Source organism: Nerophis lumbriciformis, linkage group LG10 (assembly GCF_033978685.3).
Source record: "Nerophis lumbriciformis linkage group LG10, RoL_Nlum_v2.1, whole genome shotgun sequence".
NCBI lineage: Eukaryota > Metazoa > Chordata > Actinopteri > Syngnathiformes > Syngnathidae > Nerophis > Nerophis lumbriciformis.
Genome location: NC_084557.2, coordinates 11,298,673 through 11,320,569, shown reverse-complemented (window position 1 = coordinate 11,320,569; position 21,897 = coordinate 11,298,673). Strand labels below are relative to the sequence as shown.

Genomic DNA, 21,897 nt, shown 5'->3' with positions numbered 1-21,897 from the left:
TATGACACACACACACACACACACACACACACACACGCACACAATACTGGACTCGACATAGGCTAGAATCCATCTACACGCACACACAGGTACAAATATTTACCCTGCTCTAGATCTACACACAAGGCACACGAGGACACGGAGCAAGATGAGATGAGAAAGAAACAAGAGGGGAAGTTACATTTTTAATTGAGTGCTTCTTTTCCTCTGAGCAATATGGGGCTGAATACAAGGAGCGCGCTGTTGCCATCAAACACACACACACACACACACACACACACACACACACACACACACACACACACACACACACACACACACACACACACACACACACACACACACACACACACACTCTTGTATTTGTTAGCTTCTTGAGACCTCCGAAAAATGCCTACCTTTTTAGGACCACCCTTTCTAGATATATAAAGATTTGTATTTACAACATTAATAATACATACATACGATGCAAATATAAAAAAGCTTGTTATTAAAAATGAGTTGGAATTTCACAAGAAAAAGGTCACAGTTTCACAAGAAAAACTTAGAATTTTGGCAGTATTATATTAAAAGTTGTAATTAATTCAACGCAAGTTCAAATTTAACAAGAAAAACTAAACATTTGTGCAATATTATGATAAAAGTTGGAATTTTACTCAATAAAAGTCACTATTTTACAAGAATAACAAACAAATTGGCAATATTCTGATAAAACTCAGAATGTTATATGACAAATGTCACCATTTTGCATTAAAAGGTAAAAGTGTTACATGAAAATGTAACGATTTTACGTGAAAATATTGCAATATTACAAAAACAGAAATAATATGAGAAATTGTTCCCAATTTTATAAGAAAGAAGTCGACTGCTTTTTTGTTTTGTTTGTAATTGTTTTCTAATCTTCATTATTTACTTCAAGTTATAACAGTATGTCTCTATATACATTTTTTTTTTTAATTAATTAATTAATTTTGGCCAAAGGGGCCGCATTTCAATTTCTTACACACACTTGTTATTTCGTATGTTGACCAGAGGGGGAGCACTTTTAAAACCGACACACAGTCAATTTGAAAAGTCCCTCCTTTTTGGGACCACCCCTAATTTTGATAGATTTCACCACCAGGGGTGCAAATGAGACATTCTCTATTAGATGCAATGGTTTTCCGTATTGGGAACATGATTTATGTCTTTAACTTGTTCACACCTCCTCATATGGAAGGTACTTTTTTCGTGTTGATGTCTCAAGAAAGGGTAGAAATACAAGAAGCCACACCCACACACACACACACACACACACACACACACACACACACACACACACACACACACACACACACATTTATGTCCTTTGGCAAATTCTTGGTTTTGCTATTGCGTTATTAGGTAAGAATAAAAGAAAGGGAGTTGATGAAGCAGAGACAGGGGTAGAAGAGGTGGGAGAAAGAAGGGATAAGAGCAGAAAGAAGAGAGAAAAGGTCCCCACAGAGTCTTTCTCCCTTCCTGGAGCGAGTGCGGGCCCCTGCAGCGCCGCCTGTGTAATTTCCAGCGGCAGTGAATACAGGTATTAATAAAAGCCTCATGGGGAAGAGCACACAATATAACCCTACATTTTCAGGCATTATGAAAGGACGCCCCTAGGGGTCCTCGGGCTCAAATTTCTGAGATGCAGGCATTGTAAAAAGATGCCCCCCGGGGGAGAACCCCGCAATAGAAATCTGCTGAATTCAAAGCATTTCCAGAGCCCTGGTGGGAGCCATTACTCCCACTGGAGGAGGGAGAGATCTTTTCCACGCTCGCCTCTCTCCTTCCAACCGCTCGCTTTTTTTTTTTTTTTTTTTTTACCAAACATGTGTTGCTGACATGTTGACAGATTGCTCAGTGAGGTGTTTAGGTGCATGCACCAAGGCATGTCTGCCCAGACGCCTGCTCTTTCCTCCTATCCTCTCAGCGCACCCAAAAACTGCTGCCATCCATATTTCATCAAGCAGGAACTAGGCTGAAAGAGAGGGAGAGAGAGAGAGAGAGAGAAGGAAGGACATGGAGAGAGAGAGAGAGGGGTGACAGGAAAAAGGGAAGATAAACAGAGACAAAGCGGGATCAAGGGAGGGGAGCAGGAGGAGAGGACAGATAAAGAGAAATAGAGCGATGAAGTCAGTGGAAGAAGTGCGGTGAAAAATGAACCCGGTGATGAAAAATGACTCCACAACAACCCCTCACCATGCTGCACGCTGTGACCCTCCCACCCCTCGCTCCGTCCCCTACTTCTTCTTCTACTCTCTCTCTCTCTCTCCCTGGAAAACCTGAGCAGCAGCCAGCTGTGTCTGCGCGCTTTCACTGTGTGTATGCGTGTGTGTGCGCACTTGTATATATGCCAAGGGCTTAGCACAGGAATCTTCGGGCCACCCTCGGGTACACACACACACACACACACACACACACACACACACACACACACACACTTTTGTATTTCTTACCTTCTTGAGACCTCCGAAAAAATGCCTACCTCTTTAGGACAACCCTTTCTAGATATATAAAGATTTGTATTTACAACATTGATAATATATACACACTATGCACATATCAGAAAGGTAAGCTTTTATTTTCTATTTTATTTTTTTTAATCTTCATTATTCACCTCAAGTTATTACAGTATGTCTCCATATACAGTACAGGCCAAAAGTTTGGACACACCTTCTCATTCAATGCGTTTTCTTTATTTTCATGACTATTTACATTGTAGATTGTCACTGAAGGCATCAAAACTATGACCATTTCAGGTGACTACCCCCATTATTTATTATTTACTTTTTAAATTATATCATACTTGCCAACCCTCCCGAATTTTCCGGGAGACTCCCGAAATTCAGCGCCTCTTCCGAAAACCTCCCGGGACAAATATTCTCCCGAAAATCTCCCGATTTTCAGCCGGAGCTGGAAGCCACGCCCCCTCCAGCTCCATGCGGACCTGAGTGAGGACAGCCTTTTTTTTATGACGGGAGGACAACAGGGTGACAAGAACTAAATCATCCAGACTAGAGATAAATTGTATTATTATGTTTATTTTACCTAAAAATAATTTTATTTATTAATAAAAAAAAAAAAAAAAAAAAAAAATTTTTACAATATTTTGCTAATAACATCAAAATTAATTGTATTTTTATTTGTATTTTTTTGTGACTCCTTATTACATCCAGCCATAGAATTATACATTAAAATAAACATATTTGAAATAATTGATTTTAAATTATCATAATAATTCATTTAAAATGACCATATTTAATTATTAAAATAATTGCTTGTTTATCAACAACTTTAGCATTTTATTCATTACATTTTGAAACTCTCAGAAGCCAAGTTATGTTATATTCCTTAATATTTATTTATGCAAGTTTGAAGTATCAATTATATAAACACAGTTTTGTTTGCATATTTTCAGGATGTAGATATATATATATATATATATATATATATATATATATATATATATATATATATATATATATATATATATATATATATATATATATATATATGTATGAAATACTTGACTTGGTGAATTCTAGCTGTCAATATACTCCTCCCCTCTTAACCACACCCCGCCCCACCCCCGACCACGCCCCCACCCCCCACCTCCCGAAATCGGAGGTCTCAAGGTTGGCAAGTATGAATTATATCTCAACTCTGTACACTGCTGCTGGAATTTTAACTTTCCTGAGGGAACTCTCCTGAAGGAATCAATAAAGTACTATCTATCTATCCACCTCTTGAAGCTCATTGAGAGAATGCCAAGAGTGTGCAAAGCAGTAATCAGAGCAAAGGGTGGCTATTTTGAAGAAACTAGAATATAAAACGGGCAGCACGGTTAGTGCATGTGTCTCACAATACGAAAGTCCTGAGAAGTCCTGAGTTCAATCCCGGGTTCGGGATCTTTCTGTGTGGAGTTTGCATGTTCTCCCCGTGACTGCGTGGGTTCCCTCCGGGTACTCCGGCTTACTCCCACCTCCAAAGACATGCACCTGGGGATAGGTTGATTGGCAACACTAAATTGGCCCTAGTGTGTGAATGTGTGTGTGAATGTTGTCAGTCTATCTGTGTTGGCCCTGTGATGAGGTGGCGACTTGTCCAGGGTGTACCCCGCCTTCCGCCCGAATGCAGCTGAGATATAAAACATGTTTTCAGTTATTTCGCCTTTTTTTTGTTAAGTACATAACTCCACATGTGTTCATTCATAGTTTTGATGCCTTCAGTGACAATCTACAATGTAAATAGTCACGAAAATAAAGAAAACACATTGAAATGAGAAGGTGTGTTCAAACCTTTGGCCTGTACTGTATATTTTTTATTTATTTTGTTTAAATAATTTTGGCCAAAGGGTGCGCATTTCAATTTCTTCAGATTTAGATTCAGAAGTACTTTATTAATCATATTACATATGTTGGCCAGAAGGGGAGCACTTCAACATTTTAAACACACTCGTTATTTCATATGTTGACCAGAGGGGGAGCACTTTTAAAACCGACACACAGTCAATTTGAAAAATCCCTCCTTTTTGGGACCACCTTAATTTGAATAGATGTCACCACCAGGGGTGCAAATGAGACATTCTCTATTAGATGCAATGGTTTTCCTTATTGGGACCATGATTTATGTCTTAACTTGTTCACACCTCCTTATATGGAAGGCACTTTTCCGTGTTGATGTCTCAAGAATGGTATGAATACAAGAACACACACACACACACACACACACACACACACACACACATTCGTGTATTTGATATCTTCTTGAGACTTCCGAAAATGCCTACCTCTTTAGGACCACACTTTGTAGATATAGAGATTTGTATTTACAACATTAATAATATATACCGTATTTTCCGCACTATAAGGCGCACGTAAAAACCTCAAATTTTCTCAAAAGCTGACAGTGTGCCTTATAATCCGGTGCGCCCTATATATGGACCAATATTGAGCCACAACAGGTCTCGCAACTACGGGATGCATAACGTAACCCCAGCCTCTACTGTAGCGTCTATTCTATGCGCCTTATAATGCGGTGCGCCTTATTTATGAACGTTTTAAAATAGGCCATTCGTTGAAGGTGCGCCTTATAATCCGGTGCGCCTTATAGTGCGGAAAATACGGTACATACTATGCTAATATAAAAAATGTAAGCTTTTAGTTTTGTTTGTTTGTTTGTTTGTAAATGGTTTTTAATCTTCATTATTTACTTAGTTATATACATATTTATGAATTTTTTTAAAAATTAATTTTGGCCAAAGAGGGCACATTTCCATTTCTTACACACACTTGTTATTACATATGTTGGCCAGAGGGGGAGCACTTCAAATGTTTACACACTTGTTATTTCATATGTTGACCAGAGGGGGGAGCACTTTTAAAACCGACACACAGTCAATTTGAAAAATCCCTCCTTTTCGGGACCACCCCTAATTTTGATAGATTTCACCACCAGGGGTGCAAATGAGACAGTTTTTCTTAATGAGACCATGATTTTGGTCCTAACTTGTTCACTGGTCCTCATATGGAAGGCACTTTTCCTTGTTGAGGTCTCAAGAAGGGTAGAAATACAAGAACACACACACAGAGAGAGAGAGAGGAAGGAGGGTGAGAAGGTAAGTAGCAGAAAGAGGGAAGCGGCGAGGAGCATGGAAGCCAACAGGGAAAATAACAATAAAGACACTGAAAGAAGAGGCGTGAATATGAAAAGGCACAACATTTTTTTTGTCAGTCACTACTGGACAACACGCACACGCACACACACACACACACACACACACGCACACACTCAGTAAGTGGCAGGCCGGGGTGCAGGAGGCCGTCTGTAATTTTGTTTCACATTATGCCCCTCCTACCTTTCCTTCTAGTAGAAAGTGATCTGTGGTTTTAATAAGAGTCTTGGCCTCACAGGACTCAGCTGCTATCCTGTCGACAGACGCAGCGAGGTGCGTGCTTGTGTTTCAGAGTGTGTGTGAGAGAGAGAGAGAGAGAGAGAGAGAAGCAGCGGGTTGCAACAGACGGTAGGGGCTTAGCAGAGGGGAAGATGTCCCGCGGGGGACAAACCAGTCACCCAAGGGCCCCTGCACTAACAGCCCTGCTCTCCTCCTCATGCTTTCCATTTGCACCATGTTTTTCTCCCTGTGGTTGCCCCTTCCTCTCCCCTCCTCCTCCTCACCTGTCTCACCCTTCCCTTTACTCTTTTCTTCCTCTTCGTTGCCTTTGATTTCATTGTGCACCCCCCCAGCCAGCAAGCTCCCTGACCATTTCAAAAATGAAGAACTGAAAAGACTGCAGCTGGATGTGCTCGATTAACAAAGTCTTCGCAAATACCTGAGGAAGTTACATGGGGGGGGCGAGGTTGGGAGAGTGGCCGTGCCAGCAACCTGAGGGTTCCTGGTTCAATCCCCACCTTCTACCAACCTCGTCACGTCCGTTGTGTCCTTGAGCGAGACACTTCACCCTTGCTCCTGATGGGTCGTGGTTAGGGCCTTGCATGGCAGCTACCGCCATCAATTACCATGAATTGATTAACTTAAACAAGTTCCATCCCCATCCATTTTCTACCGCTTATTCCCTTTGGGGTCGCGGGGGGCGCTGGAGCCTATTTCAGCTACTATCGGGCGGAAGGCGGGGTACACCCTGGACAAGTCGCCACCTCATCGCAGGGCCAACACAGATAGACAGACAACATTCACACTCACATTCACACACGAGGGCCAATTTTAGTGTTGCCAATCAACTTATCCCCAGGTGCATGTCTTTGGAGGCGGGAGGAAGCCGGAGTACCCGGAGGGAACCCACGCAGTCACGGGGAGAACATGCAAACTCCACACAGAAAGATCCCGAGCCTGGGATTGAACCCAAGACTACTCAGGACCTTGAAAAACTTATTCGGGTGTTACCATTTAGTGGTCAATTGCACGGAACATGTACCGTACTGTGCAATCTACTAATAATCAATCAACCAGTGTGTGAATGGGTGAATGTGGAAATAGTGTCAAAGCGCTTTGAGTACCGTATTTTCCGCACTACAAGGCGCACCGGATTATAAGGCGCACCTTCAATGAATGGCCTATTTTCAAACTTTGTTCATATATAAGGCGCACAACATTATAAGGCACATAGAATAGACGCTGGGGTTACGTTATGCATCCATTAGATGGAGCTGCGCTAAAGGGAATGTCAACAAAACAAATAGTGATTGTACTGACACTTCTACTTGCTGCTCTCTGTTCAACAACCCACTGTTCCCGTTTGTCCTCCAAATGTAGCCATCTCGCTTTGTTCCCTCGGAAACTCGGTTTAGTCTTCTTTACTTGGCGCAGGTCATCATGTTGCTTCCTCCACTTCCGCACCGTTGATTCGTTAATGTTAAATTCTCTCGCTGCTGCTCTATTCCCGCGTTCTACTGCGTGACTGATCGCCTTGAGTTTAAACTCTGCGTCGTAAGCGTGTCTCTTAATTTTTAATTTTTGGGTCTTTACATAAAGTTTAGGTCTCGCAACTACGGTAAGCAGCCGCCGACTTCATTTTCCCCCGTAGAAGAAGAAGCGCTTCTCAGACACGCGGCCCGCGAGACATTATTTTGCGGCCCCCACCTTAATGTGAAAGTTTAATGTTAGTGCGGCCCGCGAGTTTTAAATGAATGGCGCTTGACAGCGTTGTGTGCGGAGCTGAGGAATCTACCAATCACGGTGTGGTATATGGCTCTCGACAATATTGAGGGCATGTTGTGATGGCAAGTGCCCTCTAGAACCTGTCATTGCGCCGTCTTTTTCTCCATACAAACAGCGTGCCAGCCCAGTTACATATTGTATGCGGCTTCTGCAGGCACACAGAAGTTACTGCAAGACATACTTGGTCAAAAGCCATACAGGTCACACTGAGGGTGGTGTTATAAACAACTTTAACACTGTTACTAATATGCGCCACACTGTGAACCCACACCGAACAAGAATGACAAACACATTTCGGGAGAACTTCAGCACCGTAACACAACCTAAACACAACAGAACAAATACCCAGAATCCTTTGCAGCCCTAACTCTTCCGGGCTCCAAAAACACCCCCAACTCCCGAATTCGGAAGTCTTAAGGTTGACGTCACTTGCGTGATGCAAGCAGAGAAACATTTTGCCGCTTTCCCACGACACCCGCACACGCTCTTCCTCCCTCCCTCCCTCCCTGCCTCTCTCGCTCGCCCGCCTGCTCGCTCCCGCCCCCGCTGTAAACAGTCCGGGCGGGGAAGACGAGCGGTCCGGTAGCTTCCAAAGCACTCCGCCGAAGGACCGAGCGACAATACAAAATTGTGGTGCACTGGACCCCAGCGCTGATACTCCGACAGAGAGTCGCTGGGCGAATCGGACGTGTAACACGTTAGTCGGGATGTTAGCCCGTTCGGGGCTAATTGTGCTACCGTAACCGTAGGCGGATACAATAGCTCACCGGCGTCACCGCTAACGAAAGCTAGCGCACCTGAATGTAAACAAATGCTTTGCTACACCTGACAACCACTGTAATGATACCAAGTACAATAGCATATCTAGTCGATACTACTACGATTACATCTATAATTTTTATCGTCAAAAAAACTTTTTCCTTTTTAAAAAAAAATGTATATTATGTTTATGAACTCCGGAAATATGTCACTGGACACATGAGGACTTAAATTATGACCAATGTATGATCCTGTAACTACTTGGTATCGGATCGATACCTACATTTGTGGTATCATCAAAAACTAAAGTAAAGTATCAAACAACAGAAGAATAAGTGATTATTACATTTTAACAAAAGTGTAGATAGAACATGTTGAAACTGAAAATAAGCAGATATTAACAGTAAATGAACTCGAGATTAATAATCAATTTTTACAGCTTGTCCTTTATAATTTTGACAAAATAATAGAATGATAAATGACACAATATGTTACTGCATATGTCAGCAGACTAATTAGGAGCCTTTGTATGTTTACTTACTACTAAAAGACAAGTTGTCTAGTATGTTCACTATTTTATTTAAGGACAAAATTGTTCTTCGATTGCAATAATAAACATATGTTTAATGTACCGTAAGATTTTTTGTTACAATAAAGCCAATAATGCCATTTTTTGTGGTCCCCTTTATTTAGAAAAGTATCAAAAAATATTGAAATACATTTTGGTACCGGTACCAATATATTGGTATCGGGACAACCCTAATTCAAACACAGTGTTACTGTTCAAATTGTGTGTGTAAAGTTACTGTGGCCAAAAATATTAAATATACTTAAATAAATTCTTGTCCTTGTTTTTTAATGACTAGTTAGGTCTACTGCGTTACTGTATTTCACTGTTGGTTATTATGGTGGTATTTGGAGAGCCAAGTTTTTTTCTGACGTGGTACTGGGTAAAGTTTGAGAACCACTGGGATAGATTAACCAATAGAAAACAGAGCACCAGGACAGGAAGGGATACAAAACACAGTAAAATGATAAACCAGGTCGAAAATGTCATGTGGGATCATGGACCCTTATCAAATTTGGATTTAAGTGAATTCCTATCTGTATGTTAGCTTTAAGTGACACAGGATTGAAGCACAAGGCTGCAAGTAACATACCTACTCAGTGGCCTAGTGGTTAGAGCAGTGGTTCTTAACCTTGTTTGAGGTACCGAACCCTTCTTTAGTGAAAAATTAAACGTTTTTTATTTTTTATTATTCAAGACAAAGTTATATGTTTTTTTACTGGTACACAAAGTGAACCGTTCAAAGAACAAAACCAACACAATGCATAAACTCACAACAAATTACACACCTGCAAATCAGATGGAAAATTAGAGGGAACATTGTTTGGGGGTATCCATAGTACGCCGATAGGGAGAAGTTTTTATTTACAAGATGAGTTGGGTGTGTCTCGACCTCCGCGGCGGAGGCTCCACCGAACCCCTGAGGCGGACTCACCGAACCCCTAGGGTTCGATCGAACCCACGTTAAGAACCACTGGGTTAGAGTGTCCGCCCTGAGTAGGTTGTGAGTTCAAACCCCGGCCGAGTCATACCAAAGACTATAAAAATGGGAGCCATTACCTCCCTGCTTGGCACTCAGAATCAATGGTTGGAATTGGGGGTTAAATCACCAAAAATGATTCCCGGGCGCAGCCACTGCTGCTGCCCACTGCTCCCCTCACCTCCCAGGGGATGAACAAGGGGATGGAAATGCAGAGGACAAATTTCACCACACCTAGTGTGTGTGTGACAATCATTGGTACTTTAACTTTAACTTTAATAAGAAGAGTTCCCATTTAAATAGTCTTTAATATTAGCAAATTATTCATATTTGTGATCTTATTGGAGAATTTTACAGGAAAAAAAAACTAATACAAAGATATGTTCACCATTCTAAGGGACCCTGGTAACATCTAGTATATTAACATTCTCATCAACTATAAATCTAAACATCTTTTGTTGTTGACTGTAAACTTTATCATTCACTCCATCGCTAGCATATAAATAATTTGGGGTTTGGCAGTACCTAAAATAAACACACATTAAAGGAGCCTCTGCAGTATTTTTCAAATGCAACATGTGTTAATATTTAATGCTATTTACGCATCAAACTTACACAAACCTTGCATGTTGTGGTCATCTTACATATTCATTTCATGGGTGCCCACTTCCTTTTAAAATCAAGTGATGAAATCATTAAACCCAACCATGAAGACATGAGGTTCTGCTAAGGTTAGATTAAGGTTAGGTTCATGTAAGCGTGCAATGTGGCTTAGAAGGGCCAGAGAACGTTCTCCATTTGATCTGTGGGAGGTTTTTTTTTTTTTTTTTTCCACTCCCTTTTCCTCTGGGAGCCCATGCTCCACATTCTGACTCCTACCGAGACCCATCGACACTCCCGCGACTCTCACTCTCTTTCTCTTTCTCTCGCACACACAGCACACCCACAGGACACGGACCCACGTTGCACAGCACAAAAAGCAGCACACACATTTAGTTCTAGAACACGGCGTTCGTTTAGAAGTCACGGTGATTAAAAAAGCTACAAAATTAAAAAGGTTTTTTTGATTGGAATTATTTATCTTTTAAGGTGCAGACCAACAAACAGCACAGTCTGGCTGGAGCACAATACATTAACCTGATGTTCTGTTTGAGGTTGTGTGCATGCCTGATTGGATGTACACACATTTATGTGTCATTGATCTGCGCCACAGTGTGTGTACGAGTGTGTTTGTCCAATTTGTTCTCAAATTAATGGCGCCTCTTTATAGGCCTTCTGCTAGAGTGCCACTGAATTACTTGGTGCTTCACGGTGGCACCTGGGACCCATTCGGTGTTATAGCTGTAGCTCCATGCTAACTCGGGACTCATTCGCCACAAGAGTATACAGGGTTTGCTGTAACGTCATTTCCGTGCCACAATAAGCCCACTCGGGCAGACAAAATAGCAAAAACTGATGCAAAATGGGATGAAGTACAGTAATAGCAGGCCTCAATTTTTTACTTTTTAGGTCAAGGCAAGTGTTGCCTTAAAGGAGGGTTAATATTTTAGGGCACCAAGGCAAACATTATTTTCGTGTATATAATATATATATATATATATATATATATATATATATATATATATATATATATATATATATATATATATATATATATATATATATATCAGTGACGTGCGGTGAGGTTCATGGCTGGTGAGGCACTGACTTCATCACAGTCAGATTTACAAACATATGAACCCTAAAGAGTATCTTATTCACCATTTGATTGGCAGCAGTTAACGGGTTATGTTTAAAAGCTCATACCAGCATTCTTCCCTGCTTGGCACTCAGCATCAAGGGTTGGAATTGGGGGTTAAATCACCTCACCTCCCAGGGGGTGAACAAGGGATGGGTCAAATGCAGAGGACAAATTTCACCACACCTAGTGTGTGTGTGACAATCATTGGTATTTTAACTTAACTTTAACTTTACACATACAAACTGTAGCACACAAAAAAGCACATTTAATTAAAAAAAACGTTATTATGGTCTTACCTTTACTTATAAGTGCGGGAACAGTGGTGTTCGTGTTGGAGGAGTTGTGAATGAATGAAATATGAAATCCGTGCTGCAGTCTGCAGGTGTACCTAATATTGTGTCCCTGCAGTCGTTCACGGCTCCTCCGGCGCGAGCAATGTTGTTTTTGCACTTTTTGGCTTCTTGTTAAGTGACTTTTTTTGGGTGGATTCGGTCTTGCACGTGGAGGGTTTGGGTGTGGGCTTTGGTTGGTGTGGCGCTCCCGTCGGGGGGTGCATTCTGCGGCGGGAGTGCATTAACCGGCACCAGGAGGCGGGATTACTGGGAGCCTCACACAGTGCGTCTTCACGGCAGTTTTATGATTGCTCAGCACAAGAAATACTTTACTCACATACAGTTGTTGACTAAATACACTGTACATTATATACCTCAGCTAACTAAACTATGGAAATGTATAATATAGTTCATATAGCAATACGGTCTCACTGCACAGCAGGCCAGCAGTTAGCCGAGTCCGCAATCCATGTTGAGGCACAACTGAGTGACGTGCCTCAACTGGCTGCTGATCCGTCTCTTCTCAGTATTTGAACGGCAAATGTGAAAATTCAGCAATTTTGAATAAAAATAATCTAAAACTGGTGAAGTTAAATGAAAAATAACTTAATAGTATAATTACTGAATACATAACAATTTTTATTTTTTATTTTACATTTTTTTTCTTTCCATGATGGCAGGTGAGGCCCCGCCTCCAGTGACCGCACGTCACTGGTATGTATATATATATATATATATATATATATATATATATATATATATATATATATATATATATATATATATATATATATGAATGTTGAAAGATAGCGCCTGATGGCCATAAGACGTAACTGCACTTTTTGTCTATATAGATAAAAAGAGTGTTCATGTATGAGATCTAGGGTTGCCAATTATGGCCAAAGGAAAAATTAAGATTATTGTTATCAATATTGAAATCATGATTACTGATTGTTAGGTAAAAGCAGTGTTACCATCATGTCATTTGTAATGTCTTATTAAAAGGCTACACATACGGTGACATCACATGGACAAAGATACCTTCTGGAGGAAAGTTCTAAGGTCAGATTAAACAAAAATTTAGCTGTTTGGCCACAATACCCAGCAATCAATATGTTTGGAGGAGAAAAGGTGAGGTCTTTAATCCCAGGAACACAATACCTACCGTCAAGCATGGTGGTGGTAGTATTATGCTCTGGGCCTGTTTTGCTGCCAATGGAACTGGTGCTTTACAGAGAGTAAATGGGACAATGAAAAAGGAGAATTACCTCCAAATTCTTCAGGACAACCTAAAATCATCAGCCCGGTGGTTGGGTCTTAGGCACAGTTGGGTGTTCCAACAGGACAATGACCTTAAACACATGTCAAAAGTGGTAAAGGAATGGCTAAATCAGGCTAGAATTAAGGTTTTAGAATGGCCTTCCCAAAGTCCTGACTTACATGTGTGGACAATGCTGACGAGACAAGTCCATGTCAGAAAACCAACAAATTTAGCTGAACTGCACCAATTTTGTCAAGATGAGTGGTCAAAAAATTCAACCAGAACCTTGCCAGAAGCTTGTGGATGGCTAACAAAATCGCCTTATTGCAGTGAAACTTGCCAAGGGACATGTAACCAAATATTAACATTGCTGTATGTATACTTTTGACTCAGCAGATTTGATCACATTTTCAGTAAACCCATAATATATTCATAAAAGAACCAAAACTTCATGAATGTTTTTTGTGACCAAGTATGTGCTCCAATCACTCTATCACAAGCAAATAAGGGTTGTAGAAATGATTGAAAACTCAAGACGGCCATGACATTATGTTTTTTACTGTTATATATATATATATATATATATATATGTACATACATATACATAAATATACACAAACACACATACATATTTATATATTGTTGTGTATGGGTTGCATGTTTTGTGTTAGTCGTTTCCACAAGATGCAGAAAAACGTCAGGTAGCAGTGTAGCAGTGTGCAGGTAAGATGCAGATGTATTCTCCATAAGCAAAGACAAACAATACAGAAGGGTAAACGTGCCAATGGCGGGGGAAGCTATGGCAAAGCTTAACAATGAACTAGCACGAGGGCAGTAGCAAGTAGTTAGCAAAATAAACTTACAAGTGTCATGTCTGTGTAATCATGTTTTGTTTTAAGTCATGTTTTGTTTAGTTATAGGACTCTTTAGTTTCTGTCTTTTCACTCCCTTGTCTTGTTTCCATGATTACCCCATTAGTTTCACCTGTTCCACGTTTGGACTCATTGTGCACTCTTGTTTGTCACCATAGCAACCATTAGTTTTCACCTGTCACGTCACGCACCTGTTTCACGTTTTGAGTCACGCACCTGTTTTCGTTAATCATGTCTGTGTTATTTAAGCTTTTAATTTTCTGTTGTTCGTCCTGACGACATCCCCGTATTCATACCCATGTCACACTCTGTCCACCTCTGCGCACTTCATGTCAATGCCAAGTAAGTTTTGTTTATTATTGCCACAGTTAGTGTTTTTTGTTGTTCATAGTTTTTTGCCCCCGTGCAAGTCTTTTGTTTTCGTTAGTCAAGTTTGTACTTCCGCCTTGAGCGCGCCTTTTGTTCCTTTGTTAGTGTAAAATAAATAATGTCTTCACCTTCACGCCATGTCTGGTCCAAATGTTCATTTGCACCTCGGGAGAACAAACCACGCCTAAGTCCAAGTCTTGACAACAAGAAGGAATCAAGAAAGAAAACTGTAGGGTGTAACGAGCAAGACTGCCAGGCTGAGTAAACGGTGCAGCAGGTATAAATAGCTCTCTGATTAAGCAGGTGAGCGTCCTGACTACTAACCAGAAGCAAGTGCAAAGAATTAGTGTCCATGGCAACAATGGGAGCAAAAGAACAGAAATGAACACTAAACGAAGGAAATATGACCAGATTAAACATAACAAACATGACATGGGCAACGGGCCATGACATATATATTATATTATATTAATATATTGGATGTATAAAAATACAAATTTAAAGTGTTGTAAACAATCAGAAATATCAATCAGCCAAAACGGGCTGAACATGGGTAAGTGTGGTTTGCTTTGTATTTTTCCCATCCTGCATTGCAGGGGATTTAAAGGGGAACATTATCACAATTTCAGAAGGGTTAAAACCATTAAAAATCAGTTCCCAGTGGCTTATTTTATTTTTCGAAGTTTTTTTTCAAAATTTTACCCATCACGCAATATCCCTAAAAAAAGCTTCAAAGTGCCTGATTTTTAACCATCGTTATATACACCCGTCCATTTTCCTGTGACGTCACATAGTGATGCCAACACAAACAAACATGGCGCATAGAACAGCAAGCTATAGCGACATTAGCTCGGATTCAGACTCGGATTTCAGCGGCTTAAGCGATTCAACAGAATACGCATGTATTGAAACGGATGGTTGTAGTGTGGAGGCAGCTAGCGAAAACGAAATTGAAGAAGAAACTGAAGGTATTGAGCCATATCGGTTTGAACCGTATGCAAGCGAAACCGACGAAAAAGACACGACAGCCAGCGACACGGGAGAAAGCGAGGACGAATTCGGCGATCGCCTTCTAACCAACGATTGGTATGTGTTTGTTTGGTATTAAAGGAAACTAACAACTATGAACTAGGTTTACAGCATATGAAATACATTTGGCAACAACATGCACTTTGAGAGTGCAGACAGCCCAGTTTTCATCAATTAATATATTCTGTAGACATACCCTCATCCGCTCTCTTTTCCTGGGGGTCTGGCGGCAGATTTCTTTGACTTTATCGTTGGAAATGCATCTGCTTTGAGTGTCGCAGGATATCCACACATTCTTGCCATCTCTGTCGTAGCATAGCTTTCGTCGGTAAAGTGTGCGGAACAAACGTCCAATTTCTTGCCACTTTCGCATCTTTGGGCCACTGGTGCAACTTGAATCCGTCCCTGTTCGTGTTGTTACACCCTCCGACAACACACCGACGAGGCATGATGTCTCCAAGGTACGGAAAACACTCGAAAAAAACGGAAAATAACAGAGCTGATTTGACTCTGTTTGTAATGTGTTTGAGAAAATGGCGGATTGCTTCCCGATGTGACGTCACGTTGTGACGTCATTGCTCCTAGAGCGAATAATAGAAAGGCGTTTAATTCGCCAAAATTCACCCATTTAGAGTTCGGAAATCGGTTAAAAAAATATATGGTCTTTTTTCTGCAACATCAAGGTATATATTGACGCTTACATAGGTCTGGTGATAATGTTCCCCTTTAAATGTGTGTAAATTCTAATTATGGACCTCTTTTATCCCCAAAGTTCAGTGAGCATGATGTGTTATGTGTGACCATGTGTGTTGACTTTTTGCGTTAGTTTATTTGTGCCATGTTTGGATTTAAAAATGCTGTGTGGTATCAACTTCAAAGTGCAATCCATGGTCTTCAACCTGTGTTACTCATGTTGTCCGCAAAATGGCGGCAAACTTGCAGCAATTATGCTGTCAGATACTTTAATCTAAGTTGGAGGCACCACACGGGCTAGACTCCTTACACGGGCCTAAATGAACACGCTGGGGGGCTGCTCTTGGCCCGCCTGCCGTAGTTTAGACACCACCGACTTAAGAGACGCAATCTTCTACGCGCAAGTTTCGTAGATCAGACCCTAAATCTGATTAAACTCAGGAAAATTATTTGTTACATGCAATTTTTTTGGACCGTACAATAACTGAGGTAGTATACAAAAACTAGGGAAAATTTTAGGTCAAAAAAGCGAATCACACAAAAAGTTTGGTGTACAAAAACCGAGGTTTGCCTATATAAGATTCGTTCAACTTGTCATGACGCACATAAGAACAAGGATTGATTGATTTGATTGATTGAGACTTTCATTAGTAGATTGCACAGCACAGTACATATTCCGTACAATTGACCACTAAATGGTAACACCCGAATAAGTTTTTCAACTTGTTTAAGTCGGGGTCCACGTTAATCAATTCATGGTAAGACAGGAGAGACAATGTGCATGCGTTACATTGTAATCTGAAAAGTTATTGATGTGACTACAGAGGAAGAAAACCTTTTTTAATTTGGGTATTGTGTTTATCCCTAAAAGCTGCAGCGTGCATATATCCCATATGTCCCACCACATTGCCTTCCCAGGAGCAAGAGCCAGAGAACTTAAAAGCATTCTTTCATCCTTGTCTATTAATTTAGGCTTTTCCACAAAAACAACCAGAAAATACTAACAACACCCATGTACAGTTCCATATACAATAACCAGCAACACACAGATGAACCTACATACAAAACCACCACATGCAAGTGCACATCCTGCTGAGCTGTGGGATTACATGCAATCTCAACCACTCGTTCTCCGGGGAGCAGAATGTTTCATCGTTTTATTTCTTCCCTTTCTCCCGTTCATCCTCGTGGCCTCCCTGCGCTCTCTCGCTCAGCAACATGTCGCCCTCCCCAGACTCCTGTGCTGAAAATCACAGGCCACATCCCAGGCTCTGACAGAGTCACTGCATAGAGTACATGTGTCGTGCTATCATTCTTGCCGAAGACTTTGAAAAAGACTCAGAGTTTACAGAAACATTGCTTTGTATCAATCCTCAGGGAATACGGAATATAAACACGCATGGAAGACACAAATCTTTTTGATTTGATTTCACAATAGTTCTTCGCTGTTAATGTAATCATGTTTACTCTGCTCCCCAATAGTAAAAACGGGCTGCTTTCACAGTATTTCATTGGTAGTATTAGGGATAAGTGCTGAATTTGGTACAATTATAGGTAAAGAAGAATTATGTTGCCAGGAAGATTCAAGTAAAATCAAATGGTGCCATATTTTTTTTATCATTTGTTGCACTTCTGGTTACGGACTTGGCACAGACTCAAGCATTTGAATAGAATAGAATAAAATGGACTTTATTGTCATTATATTATATTATATTATATATATATATATATATAACAAACATACACACTAGGGTTGTCCCGATACCAATATTCTGGTACCGGTAACGGTACCAAAATGTATTTCGATACTTTTCTGAATAAGGCGGACCACAAAAAATTGCATTATTGGCTTCATTTTAACAAAAAATCTTACAGTACATTAAACATATGTTTCTTATTGCAATCGATGAACAATTTTGTTCTTAAATTAAATAGTGAACATACTAGACAACTTGTCTTTTATTAGTAAGTAAGCAAACAAAGGCTCCTAATTTGTCCACCTGACGTATGCAGTAACATATTGTGTCATTTATCATTCTATTACTTTGTCAAAATTATGAGGGACAAGCTGTAAATACGAATTATTAACCTACTTGTTCATTTCCTGTTAATGTTTGCTTATTTTCTGTTTCAACATGTTCTATCTACACTTCTGTTAAAATGTAATAATCACTTATTCTTCTGTTGTTTAAAACTTTACATTAGTTTTGGATGATACCACAAATTTAGGTATCGATCCGATACCAAGTAGTCACAGGATCATACATTGGTCATATGCAAATTCCTCATGTGTCCAGGGACATATTTCCTGAGTTTATAAACATAATATGAATTTTTTTTTTTATAAAAAAGATTTTGTGACGCTAAAAAATATCGACTAGATACGCTATTGTACTTGGTATCATTACAGTGGATGTCTGGTGTAGATCCACTCATTTGTTTACATTCAGGCGTGCTAGCTTTTGTTAGCAGTAACGCCGGTGAGCTATTGTTTTGATTGAGACTTTTATTAGTAGATTGCACAGTACAGTACATATTCCGTACAATTGACCACTAAATGGTAACACTCCAATAAGTTTTTCAACTTGTTTAAGTCGGGGTCCACGTTAATCAATTCATGGTATTCATTGTATCCTCCTATGGTGTGTAGTGAAGCATGTTTAGCTATTCCTCGTCCTGCAGGGATGATACTTGTAAGAAACTCACTTTATTTGTCACCATGGAGACGAGGATTAGTGATTTAGAAGTAGCTAAAACACTGCAGACTGCAGATGGATGTTCGCTGCTAGGTAGCTAGCCATGTCTTAAAGTACCTCTTCCTGAGGGCGTTTCAGTGTTATAACTTCACCTTTATCTTTAGTTTTTAAGCCAAAATGCGTCCATTCTCCCTTTTCTGTCTACACACTGTGTCTGCTTGTAAGTACTCCGTGATTGTGCACTGCCGAACATGCTCCTCTGCTCGTAAAACCAGCAATGTAATGGGTAAGGTCATGCACTTTTCAAACAGAGTATAGTACCGTTTTTGATTCATTAGTACCGCGATACTATACCAGTACGGGTATACCGTCCAACCCTAATACACACATTTAAACATTGAAAATGATATGTTGCTTGCCCCTGAAAAAAACTGTCTTCTTGACTGGATGTGCAACATGTGCTTCTATCTGCTGAAGCAGCAGGTGCATACAAGGTTTCTGAGGGGTCTTACGTCACAATACACACTCTGTAAAAACACCATCTTTACCAGTTCAAACAAAGCCCCCCCCCCCCTCACATTCCTTCATCCCTATATCAAAGTAAAAACGCTCTCAGACGCTCGGAGGCAGCAGACCGTTTTGCAGCCTGTAAAAAAGTGTGTGTGCATGTGTGCGCGCGTGAGTGTGATGGCTTGTTAAATGAGCGTTCGGATTAATCTGTAGGAACCAGATGCCCCCGCCGCTTTTCCTTTTAGGTTCTCCATTACCCATACTTGCCAACCTTGAGACCTCCGATTTCGGGGGGGAATTCTAGCTATAAATATATATTTATTTTATTATATATATATATATATATATATATATATATATATATATATATATATATATATATATATATATATATATATATATATATATATATATATATATATATATATATATATATATATATATAAAAGAAATACTTGAATTTCAGTGTTCATTTATTTACACATATACACACACATAACACTCATCTACTCATTGTTGAGTTAAGAGTTGAATTGTCCATCCTTGTTCCTAAGTCAAGTATTTCTTTATATATATAAGAAATACTTGACTTTCAGTGAATTCTAGCTATAAATATATATTTATTTTATTATATATATGTATATATATATATATATATATATATATATATATATATATATAAAATAAATACTTGAATTTCAGTGTTCATTTATTTACACATATACACACACATAACACTCATCTACTCATTGTTGAGTTAAGAGTTGAATTGTCCATCCTTGTTCTATTCTCTGTCACTATTTTTCGAACCATGCTGAACACCCTCTCTGATGATGCATTGCTGTGTGGCACGCACAAAAGTGCTTTCATCAAATGCACTAGATGGCAGTATTGTCCTGTTTAAGAGTGTCACAACATTGCTGTTTACGGCAGACGAACTGCTTTACGGTAGACAAAAACGTGACTGCTGTTGTTGTGTGTTGTTGCCGCGCTGGGAGGACGTTAATGAAACTGCCTAACAATAAACCCACATAAGAAACCAAGAACTCGCCTTCGATCATTCTACAGTTATGACGTGATTGGGCAGGTACGCTGTTTATATTGTGGGTTAGCGGACTCAGGTCCATGAATTTCGGAAGATTTTTGGGAGAAAATTTGTCCCGGGAGGTTTTCGGGAGAGGCGCTGAATTTCGGGAGTCTCACGGAAAATCCGGGAGGGTTGGCAAGTATGCCATTACCGTATTTTTCGGAGTATAAGTCGCGCCGGAGTATAAGTCGCACCGGCCGAAAATGCATAATAAAGAAGGAAAAAAACATATATAAGTCACACTGGAGTATAAGTCGCATCTTTGGGGGAAATTTATTTGATAAAACCCAACACCAAGAATAGACATTTGAAAGGCAATTTAAAATAAATAAAGAATAGTGAACAACAGGCTGAATAAGTGTACGTTATATGAGGCATAAATAACCAACTGAGAACGTGCCTGGTATGTTAACGTAACATATTATGGTAAGAGTCATTCAAATAACTATAACATATAGAACATGCTATACGTTTACCAAACAATCTGTCACTCCTAATCGCTAAATCCCATGAAATCTTATACGTCTAGTCTCTTACGGGAATGAGATAAATAATATTATTTGATATTTTACGGTAATGTGTTAATAATTTCACACATAAGTCGCTCCTGAGTATAAGTCGCACCCCCGGCCAAACTACGAAAAAAACTGCGACTTATAGTCCGAAAAATACGGTAATTACAGCAGTACTAATAACAGCTCGTGTGTATATATGTATGTATGTATGCATGAGTGTGTGTTGCAGGTTCTTTTTTGATCCATAAAATGTTTCACTAACCTTTGAGATAGAAAGATGTTAAAAAAAAAAAAAAAAAAAGGGCAGGGGCATGTTGTATTGTTATTGTACACAGTTAACACTTATACACACAAATACGCCGTATTTGGGGATTTGAGGACCGACAAAACAAACAAATCTAACCTGCTGGACAGTGGTTGGTTCTGTGTTCGGTGAGCTCGGCCAAACAGTCAAAGTCCTGCTGACAGTTGTCGCACGTGAAGATGGAGTCATCATCGAGCTCGTCGTCTTCACGGTCGCCATGCTCCAATTGGTCTCCGTCCTCGGCAGCAGCTCCGTGACCAACTTTAGGCTCGGCCGCTTTGCCCGATGCAGGGACTTCTGAGGACGAAACACAGCATCATCAGGGCTGATTATTCATTAACAATGCCTTTCTTTTTTTTAGATAGCAGAACAAGCTTGCTATGATCATAACTGTATTGTAATGAAGAAGAATATATTGTGTTGCTCGGACTCTCTTTAATCAGTCGGGGTGCACGGTAATCATTTGACAGATAATTACAGATATTG

At 40.0% G+C, this 21,897-nt stretch overlaps 1 protein-coding gene across 4 annotated transcripts in view; it reads right to left on the bottom strand.

The window, feature by feature from the left end:
- The window catches only part of znf423 (zinc finger protein 423), a 292,736-nt gene extending 271,087 nt beyond the window's left edge, over positions 1–21,649 (bottom strand). For all 4 annotated transcript variants that reach the window (XM_061970271.2, XM_061970270.2, XM_061970273.2 and 1 more), the window contains exon 1: positions 21,511–21,649. The gene's annotated coding sequence lies outside the window, so the exon portion shown is untranslated. The remainder of the gene's footprint in view (positions 1–21,510) is intronic.
- Positions 21,650–21,897: the final 248 nt, after the last annotated feature.